We start from the raw sequence: 14,979 nt of genomic DNA on the forward strand, positions 1-14,979 counted from the left end.
CTACAGGTTTACTGTATCCTTTGGACCTTCTTATTGGCGACGAAATACAGAAATTGCATCGGAATTAAATAGAAAAGGCACAATGCCGACTTAAGTACAAGAAGACTGACACTTCTTTTTGTCTATGTTTTGAACCATTCCTGTGACACTAGTTATAGATTCCGATGCTTCACTTCAGGTTTACTGTATCCCTTGTACCTTCTTATTGACGATGAAACACAGAAATTGCATCGGAAGTAAATAGAAAAAGCACAATGCCGACTTAAGTACAAGAACACTGACTCTTACTACTGTCTATGTTTTGAACCATTCCTGTGACAATCGATATAGATTCCAATGCTTCACTTCAGGTTTATTGTATCCCTTGGACGTTCTTATTGACGATGAAACACAGAAATTGCATCGGAATTAAATAGAAAAGGCACAATGCCGACTTAAGTACAAGAAGACTGACTCTTCTTACTGACTATAAATTGAACCACTCCTGTGACGCTAGTTACAGATTCAGATGCTTCACTTCAGGTTTACTGTATCCCATGGACCTTCTTATTGACGATGAAACACAGATATTGCATCGGAATTAAACACAAAAGGCACAATGCCGACTTAAGTACAAGAAGACTGACTCATCCTACTGTCTATGTTTTGAACCATCCCTGTAACACTAGTTATAGATTCCGATGCTTCGCTTCAGGTTTACTGTATACCTCTGACCTTCTTTTTGACGATGAAACACACAAATTGCATCGTAATTAAATACAAAAGGCACAATGCCGACTAAAGTACAAGATGACTGACTCTTCCTACTGTCTATGTTTTGAACGATTCCTGTGACATTAGTTATAGATTCCGATGCTTCACTTCAGGTTTACTGTATCCTTTGGACCTCCTTATTGGCGACGAAATACAGAAATTGCATCGGAATTAAATAGAAAAGGCACAATGCCGACTTAAGTACAAGAAGACTGACTCTTCCTACTGTCTATGTTTTGAACCATTCCTGTGACACTAGTTATAGATTCCGATGCTTCACCTCAGGTTCACTGTATCCCTCTGACCTTCTTATTGACGATGAAACACGGTAATTGCATCGCAATTAAATTGAAAAGGGCATAATGCCGACTTAAGTACAAGAAGTCTGTCTCTTCTTACTGTCTAAGCTTTGAACCATTCCTGTGACACTGGTTATAGATTCCGGTGCTTCACTTCAGATTTACTGTATCCCTTGGACCTTCTTATTGACGATGAAACACAGAAATTTCATCGGAATTAAATACAAAAGGCACGATACCGACGTAAGTACAAGAAGACTGACTCTTCTTACCGACTGTTTTGAACCACTCCTGTGACACTAGTTATAGATTCCGATGCTTAACTTCAGGTTTACTGTATCCCTCTGACCTTCGTAATGACGATGAATCACAGTAATTGCATCGGAATTAAATGCAAAAGGCACAAAGCCGACTTGAGTACTAGAAGACTGACTCATTTTTTTGTCTATGTTTTGAACCAGTCCTGTGACGCTAGTTATAGATTCCGATGCTTCACTTCAGGTTCACTGTATCCCTCTGACCTTCTTAATGACGATGAAACTCAGAAATCGCATCGGAATTAAACAGAAAAGGCACAATGCCGTCTTAAGGACAAGCAGACTGACTCTTCTTAGTGTCTATGCTTTGAACCATTCCTGTGACGCCAGTTACAGATTCCGATGCTTCACTTCAGGTTTACTGGTTCCCTCCGACCGTCTTTTTGACGATGATACACAGAAATTACATCGGAATTAAATACAAAAGGCACAATGCCGACTTAAGTACAAGACGATTGACTCTTCCTACTGTCAATGTTTTGAACCATTCCTGTGACACTAGTTATAGATTCCGATGCTTCACTTCAGGTTTACTGTATCCCTCTGACCTTCTTTTTGACGATGGAACACTGAAATTGCATCGGAATTATATACAAAAGGCACAATGCCGACTTAAGTACAAGAAGACTGACTCTTCCTACTGTCTATGTTTTGAACGATTCCTGTGCCACCAGTTATGGATTCCGATGCATCACTACAGGTTTACTGTATCCTTTGGACCTTCTTATTGGCGACGAAATACAGAAATTGCATCGGAATTGAATAGAAAAGGCACAATGAAGACTTAAGTACAAGAAGACTGACACTTCTTTTTGTCTATGTTTTGAACCATTCCTGTGACACTAGTTATAGATTCCGATGCTTCACTTCAGGTTTACTGTATCCCTTGTACTTTCTTATTAACGATGAAACACAGAAATTGCATCGGAATTAAATAGAAAAAGCACAATGCCGACTTAAGTACAAGAACACTGACTTTTCCTACTGTCTATGTTTTGAACCATTCCTGCGACAATCGATATAGATTCCGATGCTTCACTTCAGTTTTATTGTATCCCTTGGACGTTCTTATTGACGATGAAACACAGAAATTGCATCGGAATTAAATAGAAAAGGCACAATGCCGACTTAAGTACAAGAAGACTGACTCTTCTTACTGACTATAATTTGAACCACTCCTGTGACGCTAGTTACAGATTCCGATGCTTCACTTCAGGTTTACTGTATCCCTTGGACCTTCTTATTGACGATGAAACACAGATATTCCATCGGAATTAAACACAACAGGCACATTGCCGACTTAAGTACAAGAAGACTGACTCATCCTACTGTCTATGTTTTGAACCATCCCTGTAACACTAGTTACAGATTCCGATGCTTCACTTCAGGTTTACTGTATACCTCTGACCTTCTTTTTGACGATGAAACACAGAAAATGCATCGTAATTAAATACAAAAGGCACAATTCCAACTTAAGTACAAGATGACTGACTCTTCCTACTGTCTATGTTTTGAACGATTCCTGTGACATTAGTTATAGATTCCGATGCTTCACTTCAGGTTTACTGTATCCTTTGGACCTCCTTATTGGCGACGAAATACAGAAATTGCATCGGAATTAAATAGAAAAGGCACAATGCCGACTTAAGTACAAGAAGACTGACACTTCTTTTTGTCTATGATTTGAACCATTCCTGTGAAACTAGTTATAGATTCCGATGCTTCACTTCAGGTTTACTGTATCCCTTGTACCTTCTTATTGACGATGAAACACAGAAATTGCATTGGAATTAAATAGAAAAAGCACAATGCCGACTTTAGTACAAGAACACTGACTCTTCCTACTGTCTATGTTTTGAACCATTCCTGTGACAATCTATATAGATTCCGATGCTTCACTTCAGGTTTATTGTATCCATTGGACGTTCTTATTGACGATGAAACACAGAAATTGCATCGGAATTAAATAGAAAAGGCACAATGCCGACTTAAGTACAAGAAGACTGACTCTTCTTACTGACTATGATTTGAACCACTCCTGTGACGCTAGTTACAGATTCCGATGCTTCACTTCAGGTTTACTGTATCCCTTGGACCTTCGTATTGCCGATGAAACACAGATATTGCATCGGAATTAAACACAAAAGGCACAATGCCGACTTAAGTACAAGAAGACTGACTCATCCTACAGTCTATGTTTTGAACCATCCCTGTGACACTAGTTATAGATTCCGATGCTTCACTTCAGGTTTACTGTATACCTTTGACCTTCTTTTTGACGATGAAACACAGAAATTGCATCGTAATTAAATACAAAAGGCACAATGCCGACTTAAGTACAAGATGACTGACTCTTCCTACTGTCTATGTTTTGAACGATTCCTGTGACATTAGTTATAGATTCCGATGCTTCACTTCAGGTTTACTGTATCCTTTGGACCTCCTTATTGGCGACGAAATACTGAAATTGCATCGGAATTAAATAGAAAAGGCACAATGCCGACTTAAGTACAAGAAGACTGACTCTTCCTACTGTCTATGTTTTGAACCATTCCTGTGGCACTAGTTATAGATTCCGATGCTTCACCTCAGGTTCACTGTATCCCTCTGACCTTCTTATTGACGATGAAACACGGTAATTGCATCGGAATTAAATTGAAAAGGGCATAATGCCGACTTAAATACAAGAAGTCTGTCTTTTCTTACTGTCTAAGCTTTGAACCATTCCTGTGACACTGGTTATAGATTCCGATGCTTCACTTCAGATTTACTGTATCCCTTGGACCTTCTTATTGACGATGAAACACAGAAATTTCATCGGAATTAAATACAAAAGGCACGATGCCGACGTAAGTACAAGAAGACTGACTCTTCTTACCGACTGTTTTGAATCACTCCTGTGACACTAGTTATAGATTCCGATGCTTCACTTCAGGTTTACTGTATCCCTCTGACCTTCGTAATGACGATGAATCACAGTAATTGCATCGGAATTAAATGCAAAAGGCACAATGCCGACTTGAGTACAAGAAGACTGACTCTTCTTTTTGTCTATGTTTTGAACCAGTCCTGTGACACTAGTTATAGATTCCGATTGCTTCACTTCAGGTTTTCTGTATCCCTTGGACCTTCTTATTGACGATGAAACACAGAAATTACATCGGAATTAAATAGAACTGGCACAATGCCGACTTAAGTACAAGAAGACTGACTCTTCCTACTGTCAATGTTTTGATCCATTCCTGTGACACTAGTTATAGATTCCGATGCTTCACTTCAGGTTTACTGTATCGCTTGGACGTTTTTATTGACGATGAAACTCAGAAATTGCATCGGAATTAAATAGAAATTGCACAATGCCGACTTAAGTACAAGAAGACTGACTCTTCTTACTGTCTATGATTTGAACCATTCCTGTGACACTAGTTATAGATTCCGATGCTTCACTTCAGGTTTACTGTATCCCCCTGACCTTCTTATTGACGATGAAACACAGAAATTGCATCGGAATTAAATACAAAAGGCACAATGCCGACTTAAGTACAAGAAGACTGACTCTTCTTACTGAGTGTTTTGAACCATTCCTGTGACACTAGTTATAGATTCCGATGCTTCACTTCAGGTTTACTGTATCCCTCTGACCATCTTATTGACGATGAAACACAGAAATTGCATGTGAATTAAATACAAATGGCACAATGCCGACTTAAGTTTAAGAAGACTGACTCTCCTTACTGACTATGTTTGAACCATTCCTGTGACACTAGATATAGATTCCGATGCTTCACTTCAGGTTTACTGTATCCCTTGGATCTTCTTATTGACGATGATACACAGATATTGCATCGGAATTAAATACAAAACGCACAATGCCGACATAAGTACAAGAAGACTGACTCTTCTTACTGACTATGTTATGAACCATTCCTGTGACACTAGTTAGAGATTCCGATGCTTCTCTTCAGGTTTACTGTATCCTTTGGACCTCCTTATTGGCGACGAAATACTGAAATTGCATCGGAATTAAATAGAAAAGGCACAATGCCGACTTAAGTACAAGAAGACTGACTCTTCCTACTGTCTATGTTTTGAACCATTCCTGTGGCACTAGTTATAGATTCCGATGCTTCACCTCAGGTTCACTGTATCCCTCTGACCTTCTTATTGACGATGAAACACGGTAATTGCATCGGAATTAAATTGAAAAGGGCATAATGCCGACTTAAGTACAAGAAGTCTGTCTTTTCTTACTGTCTAAGCTTTGAACCATTCCTGTGACACTGGTTATAGATTCCGATGCTTCACTTCAGATTTACTGTATCCCTTGGACCTTCTTATTGACGATGAAACACAGAAATTTCATCGGAATTAAATACAAAAGGCACGATGCCGACGTAAGTACAAGAAGACTGACTCTTCTTACGGACTGTTTTGAATCACTCCTGTGACACTAGTTATAGATTCCGATGCTTCACTTCAGGTTTACTGTATCCCTCTGACCTTCGTAATGACGATGAATCACAGTAATTGCATCGGAATTAAATGCAAAAGGCACAATGCCGACTTGAGTACAAGAAGACTGACTCTTCTTTTTGTCTATGTTTTGAACCAGTCCTGTGACACTAGTTATAGATTCCGATTGCTTCACTTCAGGTTTTCTGTATCCCTTGGACCTTCTTATTGACGATGAAACACAGAAATTACATCGGAATTAAATAGAACTGGCACAATGCCGACTTAAGTACAAGAAGACTGACTCTTCCTACTGTCAATGTTATGATCCATTCCTGTGACACTAGTTATAAATTCCGATGCTTCACTTCAGGTTTACTGTATCGCTTGGACGTTTTTATTGACGATGAAACTCAGAAATTGCATCGGAATTAAATAGAAATTGCACAATGCCGACTTAAGTACAAGAAGACTGACTCTTCTTACTGTCTATGATTTGAACCATTCCTGTGACACTAGTTATAGATTCCGATGCTTCACTTCAGGTTTACTGTATCCCTCTGACCTTCTTATTGACGATGAAACACAGAAATTGCATCGGAATTAAATACAAAAGGCACAATGCCGACTTAAGTACAAGAAGACTGACTCTTCTTACTGAGTGTTTTGAACCATTCCTGTGACACTAGTTATAGATTCCGATGCTTCACTTCAGGTTTACTGTATCCCTCTGACCATCTTATTGACGATGAAACACAGAAATTGCATGTGAATTAAATACAAATGGCACAATGCCGACTTAAGTTTAAGAAGACTGACTCTCCTTACTGACTATGTTTGAACCATTCCTGTGACACTAGATACAGATTCCGATGCTTCACTTCAGGTTTACTGTATCCCTTGGATCTTCTTATTGACGATGAAACACAGATATTGCATCGGAATTAAATACAAAACGCAGAATGCCGACATAAGTACAAGAAGACTGACTCTTCTTACTGACTATGTTATGAACCATTCCTGTGACACTAGTTAGAGATTCCGATGCTTCTCTTCAGGTTTACTGTATCCCTATGACCATCTTATTGACGATGAAACACGGTAATTGCATCGGAATTACATTGAAAAGGGCATAATGCCGACATAAGTATAAGAAGTCTGACTCTTCTTACTGTCTATGTTTTGAACCATTCCTGTGACACTAGTTATAGATTCGGATGCTTCACTTCAGATTTACTGTATCCCTTGGACCTCCTTATTGACGATGAAACACAGAAATTTCATCGGAATTAAATACAAAAGGCACAATGCCGACTTAAGTACAAGAAGACTGACTCTTCCTACTGTCTATGTTTTGAACGATTCCTGTGCCACCAGCTATGGATTCCGATGCATCACTACAGGTTTACTGTATCCTTTGGACCTTCTTATTGGCGACGAAATACAGAAATTGCATCGGAATTAAATAGAAAAGGCACAATGCCGACTTAATTACAAGAAGACTGACACTTCTTTTTGTCTATGATTTGAACCATTCCTGTGACACTAGTTATAGATTCCGATGCTTCACTTCAGGTTTACTGTATCCCTTGTACCTTCTTATTGACGATGAAACACAGAAATTGCATCGGAAATAAATAGAAAAAGCACAAAGCCGACTTTAGTACAAGAACACTGACTCTTCCTACTGTCTATGTTTTGAACCATTCCTGTGACAATCGATATAGATTCCGATGCTTCACTTCAGGTTTATTGTATCCCTTGGACGTTCTTATTGACGATGAAACACAGAAATTACATCGGAATTAAATAGAACTGGCACAATGCCGACTTAAGTACAAGAAGACTGACTCTTCTTACTGAGTGTTTTGAACCACGCCTGTGACACTAGTTATAGATTCCGATGCTTCACTTCAGGTTTACGGTATCCCTCTGACCATCTTATTGACGATGAAACACAGAAATTGCATGTGAATTAAATACAAATGGCACAATGCCGACTTAAGTTTAAGAAGACTGACTCTCCTTACTGACTATGTTTGAACCATTCCTGTGACACTAGTTATAGATTCCGATGCTTCACTTCAGGTTTACTGTATCCCTTGGACCTTCTTATTGACGATGAAACACAGATATTGCATCGAAATTAAATACAAAACGCACAATGCCGACTTAAGTACAAGAAGACTGACTCTTCTTACTGACTATGTTATGAACCATTCCTGTGACACTAGTTGGAGATTCCGATGCTTCTCTTCAGGTTTACTGTATCCCTCTGACCTTCTTATTGACGATGAAACACGGTAATTGCATCGGAATTACATTGAAAAGGGCATAATGCCGACTTAAGTACAAGAAGTCTGACTCTTCTTACTGTCAATGTTTTGAACCATTCCTGTGACACTAGTTATAGATTCCGATGCTTCACTTCAGATTTACTGTATCCCTTGGACCTCCTTATTGACGAAGAAACACAGAAATTTCATCGGAATTAAATACAAAAGGCACGATGCCGACGTAAGTACAAGAGGACTGACTCTTCTTACCGACTGTTTTGAACCATTCCTGTGACACTAGTTATAGATTCCGATGCTTCACTTCAGGTTTACTGTATCCCTTGGACGCTCTTTTTGACGATGATACACAGAAATTACATCGGAATTAAATACAAAAGGCACAATGCCGACTTAAGTACAAGAAGATTGACTCTTCCTACTGTCTATGTTTTGAACCATTCCTGTGACACTAGTTATAGATTCCGATGCTTCACTTCAGGTTTACTGTATCCCACTGACCTTCTTTTTGACGATGTAACACAGAAATTGCATCGGAAATAATTACAAAAGGCACAATGCCGACTTGAGTACAAGAAGACTGACTCTTCATACTGTCTATGCTTTGAACGATTCCTGTGCCACCAGTTATGGATTCCGATGCATCACTACAGGTTTACTGTATCCTTTGGACCTTCTTATTGGCGACGAAATACAGAGATTGCATCGGAATTAAATAGAAAAGGCACAATGCCGACTTAAGTACAAGAGGACTGACACTTCTTTTTGTCTATGTTTTGAACCGTTCCTGTGACACTAGTTATAGATTCCGATGCTTCACTTCAGGTTTACTGCAGTCCTTGTACCTTCTTATTGACGATGAAACACAGAAATTGCATCGGAATTAAATAGAAAAAGCGCAATGCCGACTTAAGTACAAGAACACTGACTCTTCCTACTGTCTATGTTTTGAACCATTCCTGTGACAATCGATATAGATTCCGATGCTTCACTTCAGGTTTATTGTATCCCTTGGTCGTTCTTATTGACGATGAAACACAGAAATTGCATCGGAATTAAATTGAAAAGGCACAATGCCGAAATAAGTACAAGAAGACTGACTCTTCTTACTGACTATGATTTGAACCCCTCCTGTGACGCTAGTTACAGATTCCGATGCTTCACTTCAGGTTTACTGTATCCCTTGGACCTTCTTATTGACGATGAAACACAGATATTGCATCGGAATTAAACACAAATGGCACAATGCCGACTTAAGTTTAAGAAGACTGACTCTCCTTACTGACTATGTTTGAACCATTCCTGTGACACTGGATATAGATTCCGATGCTTCACTTCAGGTTTACTGTATCCCTTGGACCTTCTTATTGACGATGAAACACAGATATTGCATCGGAATTCAATACAAAAGGCACATGCCGACTTAAGTGCAAAAAGACTGACTCTCCTTACTGACTATGTTTGAACCATTCCTGTGACACTAGATATAGATCCCGATGCTTCTCTTCAGGTTTACTGTATCCCTCTGACCTTCTTATTGACGATGAAACACGGTAATTGCATCGGAATTAAATTGAAAAGGGCATAATGCCGACTTAAGTACAAGAAGTCTGTCTCTTCTTACTGTCTAAGCTTTGAACCAATCCTGTGACACTGGTTACAGATTACGATGCTTCACTTCAGATTTACTGTATCCCTTGGACCTTCTTATTGACGATGAAACACATAAATTTCATCGGAATTAAATACAAAAGGCACGATGCCGACGTAAGTACAAGAAGACTGACTCTTCTTACCGACTGTTTTGAACCACTCCTGTGACACTAGTTATAGATTCCGATGCTTCACTTCAGGTTTACTGTATCCCTCTGACCTTCGTAATGACGATGAATCACAGTAATTACATCGGAATTAAATGCAAAAGGCACAATGCCGACTTGAGTACAAGAAGACTGACTCTTCTTTTTGTCTATGATTTGAACCATTCCTGTGACACTAGTTATAGATTCCGACGCTTCACTTCAGGTTTACTGTATTCCTCTGACCTACTTATTGACGATGAAACACAGAAATTGCATCGGAATTAAATACAAAAGGCACAATGCCGACTTAAGTACAAGAAGAATGACTCTTCCTACTGTCTATGTTTTGAACCATTCCTGTGACACCAGTTATAGATTCCGATGCTACACTTCAGGTTTACTGTATCCCTCTGACCTTCGTATTGACGATGAAACACAGAAATTGCATCGGAATTAAATACAAAAGGCACAATGCCGACTTAAGTACAAGAAGACTGACTCTTCCAACTGTCTATGTTTGAACCATTCCTGTGTCACTAGTTATAGATTCCGACGCTTGACTTCAGGTTTACTGTATCCCTCTGACCTACTTATTGACGATGAAACACAGAAATTGCATCGGAATTAAATACAAAAGGCACAATGCCGACTTAAGTACAAGAAGAATGACTCTTCCTACTGTCTATGTTTTGAACTATTCCTGTGACACTAGTTATAGATTCCGATGCTTCACTTCAGGTTTACTGTATCCCACTGACCTTCTTTTTGACGATGTAACACAGAAATTGCATCGGAAATAATTACAAAAGGCACAATGCCGACTTAAGTACAAGAAGACTGACTCTTCCTACTGTCTATGCTTTGACCAATTCCTGTGCCACCCGTTATGGATTCCGATGCATCACTACAGGTTTACTGTATCCTTTGGACCTTCTTATTGGCGACGAAATACAGAGATTGCATCGGAATGAAATAGAAAAGGCACAATGCCGACTTAAGTACAAGAGGACTGACACTTCTTTTTGTCTATGTTTTGAACCGTTCCTGTGACACTAGTTATAGATTCCGATGCTTCACTTCAGGTTTACTGCAGTCCTTGTACCTTCTTATTGACGATGAAACACAGAAATTGCATCGGAATTAAATAGAAAAAGCACAATGCCGACTTAAGTACAAGAACACTGACTCTTCCTACTGTCTATGTTTTGAACCATTCCTGTGATAATCGATATAGATTCCGATGCTTCACTTCAGGTTTATTGTATCCCTTGGTCGTTCTTATTGACGATGAAACATAGAAATTGCATCGGAATTAAATAGAAAAGGCACAATGCCGACTTAAGTACAAGAAGACTGACTCTTCTAACTGACTATGATTTGAACCACTCCTGTGACGCTAGTTACAGATTCCGATGCTTCACTTCAGGTTTACTGTATCCCTTGGACGCTCTTATTGACGATGAAACACAGAAATTGCATCGGAATTAAATAGAAGGGGCACAATGCCGACTTAAGTACTAGAAGACTGACTCTTCTTACTGTCTATGATTTGAACCATTCCTGTGACACTAGTTATAGATTCCGATGCCTCACTTCGGGTTTACTGTATCCCTCTGACCTTCGTATTGACGATGAAACACAGAAATTGCATCGGAATTAAATTGAAAAGGCACAATGCCGACTTAAGTACTAGAAGACTGACTCTTCCTACTGTCTATGCTTTGAACGATTCCTGTGACATTAGTTATAGATTCCGATGCTTCACTTCAGGTTTACTGTATCCTTCGGACCTTCTTATTGGCGACGAAATACAGAAACTGCATCGGAATTAAATAGAAATGGCACAATGCCGACTTAAGTACAAGAAGACTGACTCTTCCTACTGTCTATGTTTTGAACCATTCCTGTGACACTAGTTATAGATTCCGATGCTTCACCTTAGGGTCACTGTATCCCTCTGACCTTCTTAATGTCGATGAAACTCAGAAATCGCATCGGAATTAAACAGAAAAGGCACAATGCCGTCTTAAGGACAAGCAGACTGACTCTTCTTAGTGTCTATGCTTTGAACCATTCCTGTGACGCCAGTTACAGATTCCGATGCTTCACTTCAGGTTTACTGGTTCCCTCCGACCGTCTTTTTGACGATGATACACAGATATTACATCGGAATTAAATACAAAAGGCACAATGCCGACTTAAGTACGAGAAGATTGACTCTTCCTACTGTCTATGTTTTGAACCATTCCTGTGACACTAGTTATAGATTCCGATGCTTCACTTCAGGTTTACTGTATCCCTCTGACCTTCTTTTTGACGATGGAACACAGAAATTGCATCGGAATTATATACAAAAGGCACAATGCCGACTTAAGTACAAGAAGACTGACTCTTCCTACTGTCTATGTTTTGAACGATTCCTGTGCCACCAGTTATGGATTCCGATGCATCACTACAGGTTTACTGTATCCTTTGGACCTTCTTATTGGCGACGAAATACAGAAATTGCATCGGAATTGAATAGAAAAGGCACAATGCCGACTTAAGTACAAGAAGACTGACACTTCTTTTTGCCTATGTTTTGAACCAATCCTGTGACACTAGTTATAGATTCCGATGCTTCACTTCAGGTTTACTGTATCCCTTGTACCTTCTTATTGACGATGAAACACAGAAATTGCATCGGAATTAAATAGAAAAAGCACAATGCCGACTTAAGTACAAGAACACTGACTTTTCCTACTGTCTATGTTTTGAACCATTCCTGTGACAATCGATATAGATTCCGATGCTTCACTTCAGGTTTATTGTATCCCTTGGACGTTCTTATTGGCGATGAAACACAGAAATTGCATCGGAATTAAATAGAAAAGGCACAATGCCGACTTAAGTACAAGAAGACTGACTCTTCGTACTGACTATAATTTGAACCACTCCTGTGACGCTAGTTACAGATTCCGATGCTTCACTTCAGGTTTACTGTATCCCTTGGACCTTCTTATTGACGATGAAACACAGATATTCCATCGGAATTAAACACAAAAGGCACAATGCCGACTTAAGTACAAGAAGACTGACTCATCCTACTGTCTATGTTTTGAACCATCCCTGTAACACTAGTTATAGATTCCGATGCTTCACTTCAGGTTTACTGTATACCTCTGACCTTCTTTTTGACGATGAAACACAGAAAATGCATCGTAATTAAATACAAAAGGCACAATGCCGACTTAAGTACAAGATGACTGACACTTCCTACTGTCTATGTTTTGAACGATTCCTGTGACATTAGTTATAGATTCCGATGCTTCACTTCAGGTTTACTGTATCCTTTGGACCTCCTTATTGGCGACGAAATACAGAAATTGCATCGGAATTAAATAGAAAAGGCACAATGCCGACTTAAGTACAAGAAGACTGACTCTTCCTACTGTCTATGTTTTGAACCATTCCTGTGACAATCTATATAGATTCCGATGCTTCACTTCAGGTTTATTGTATCCATTGGACGTTCTTATTGACGATGAAACACAGAAGTTGCATCGGAATTAAATAGAAAAGGCACAATGCCGACTTAAGTACAAGAAGACTGACTCTTCTTACTGACTATGATTTGAACCACTCCTGTGACGCTAGTTACAGATTCCGATGCTTCACTTCAGGTTTACTGTATCCCTTGGACCTTCTTATTGACGATGAAACACAGATATTGCATCGGAATTAAACACAAAAGGCACAATGCCGACTTAAGTACAAGAAGACTGACTCATCCTACAGTCTATGTTTTGAACCATCCCTGTGACACTAGTTATAGATTCCGATGCTTCACTTCAGGTTTACTGTATACCTTTGACCTTCTTTTTGACGATGAAACACAGAAATTGCATCGTAATTAAATACAAAAGGCACAATGCCGACTTAAGTACAAGATGACTGACTCTTCCTACTGTCTATGTTTTGAATGATTCCTGTGACATTAGTTATAGATTCCGATGCTTCACTTCAGGTTTACTGTATCCTTTGGACCTCCTTATTGGCGACGAAATACAGAAATTGCATCGGAATTAAATAGAAAAGGCACAATGCCGACTTAAGTACAAGAAGACTGACTCTTCCTACTGTCTATGTTTTGAACCATTCCTGTGACACTAGTTATAGATTCCGATGTTTCACCTCAGGTTCACTGTATCCCTCTGACCTTCTTATTGACGATGAAACACGGTAATTGCATCGGAATTAAATTGAAAAGGGCATAATGCCGACTTAAGTACAAGAAGTCTGTCTTTTCTTACTGTCTAAGCTTTGAACCATTCCTGTGACACTGGTTATAGATTCCGATGATTCAGTTCAGATTTACTGTATCCCTTGGACCTTCTTATTGACGATGAAACGCAGAAATTTCACCGGAATTAAATACAAAAGGCACGATGCCGACGTAAGTACAAGAAGACTGACTCTTCTTACCGACTGTTTTGAAGCACTCCTGTGACACTAGTTATAGATTCCGATGCTTCACTTCAGGTTTACTGTATCCCTCTGACCTTCGTAATGACGATGAATCACAGTAATTGCATCGGAATTAAATGCAAAAGGCACAATGCCGACTTGAGTACAAGAAGACTGACTCTTCTTTTTGTCTATGTTTTGAACCAGTCCTGTGACACTAGTTATAGATTCCGATGCTTCACTTCAGGTTTACTGTATCGCTTGGACGTTTTTATTGACGATGAAACTCAGAAATTGCATCGGAATTAAATAGAAATTGCACAATGCCGACTTAAGTACAAGAAGACTGACTCTTCTTACTGTCTATGTTATGAACCATTCCTGTGACACTAGTTAGAGATTCCAATGCTTCTCTTCAGGTTTACTGTATCCCTATGACCTTCTTATTGACGATGAAACACGGTAATTGCATCGGAATTACATTGAAAAGGGCATAATGCCGACATAAGTATAAGAAGTCTGACTCTTCTTACTGTCTATGTTTTGAACCATTCCTGTGACACTAGTTATAGATTCGGATGCTTCACTTCAGATTTACTCTATCCCTTGGACCTCC

Source organism: Schistocerca americana, chromosome X (assembly GCF_021461395.2).
Source record: "Schistocerca americana isolate TAMUIC-IGC-003095 chromosome X, iqSchAmer2.1, whole genome shotgun sequence".
In the NCBI taxonomy this organism is placed as follows: Eukaryota; Metazoa; Arthropoda; class Insecta; order Orthoptera; family Acrididae; genus Schistocerca; species Schistocerca americana.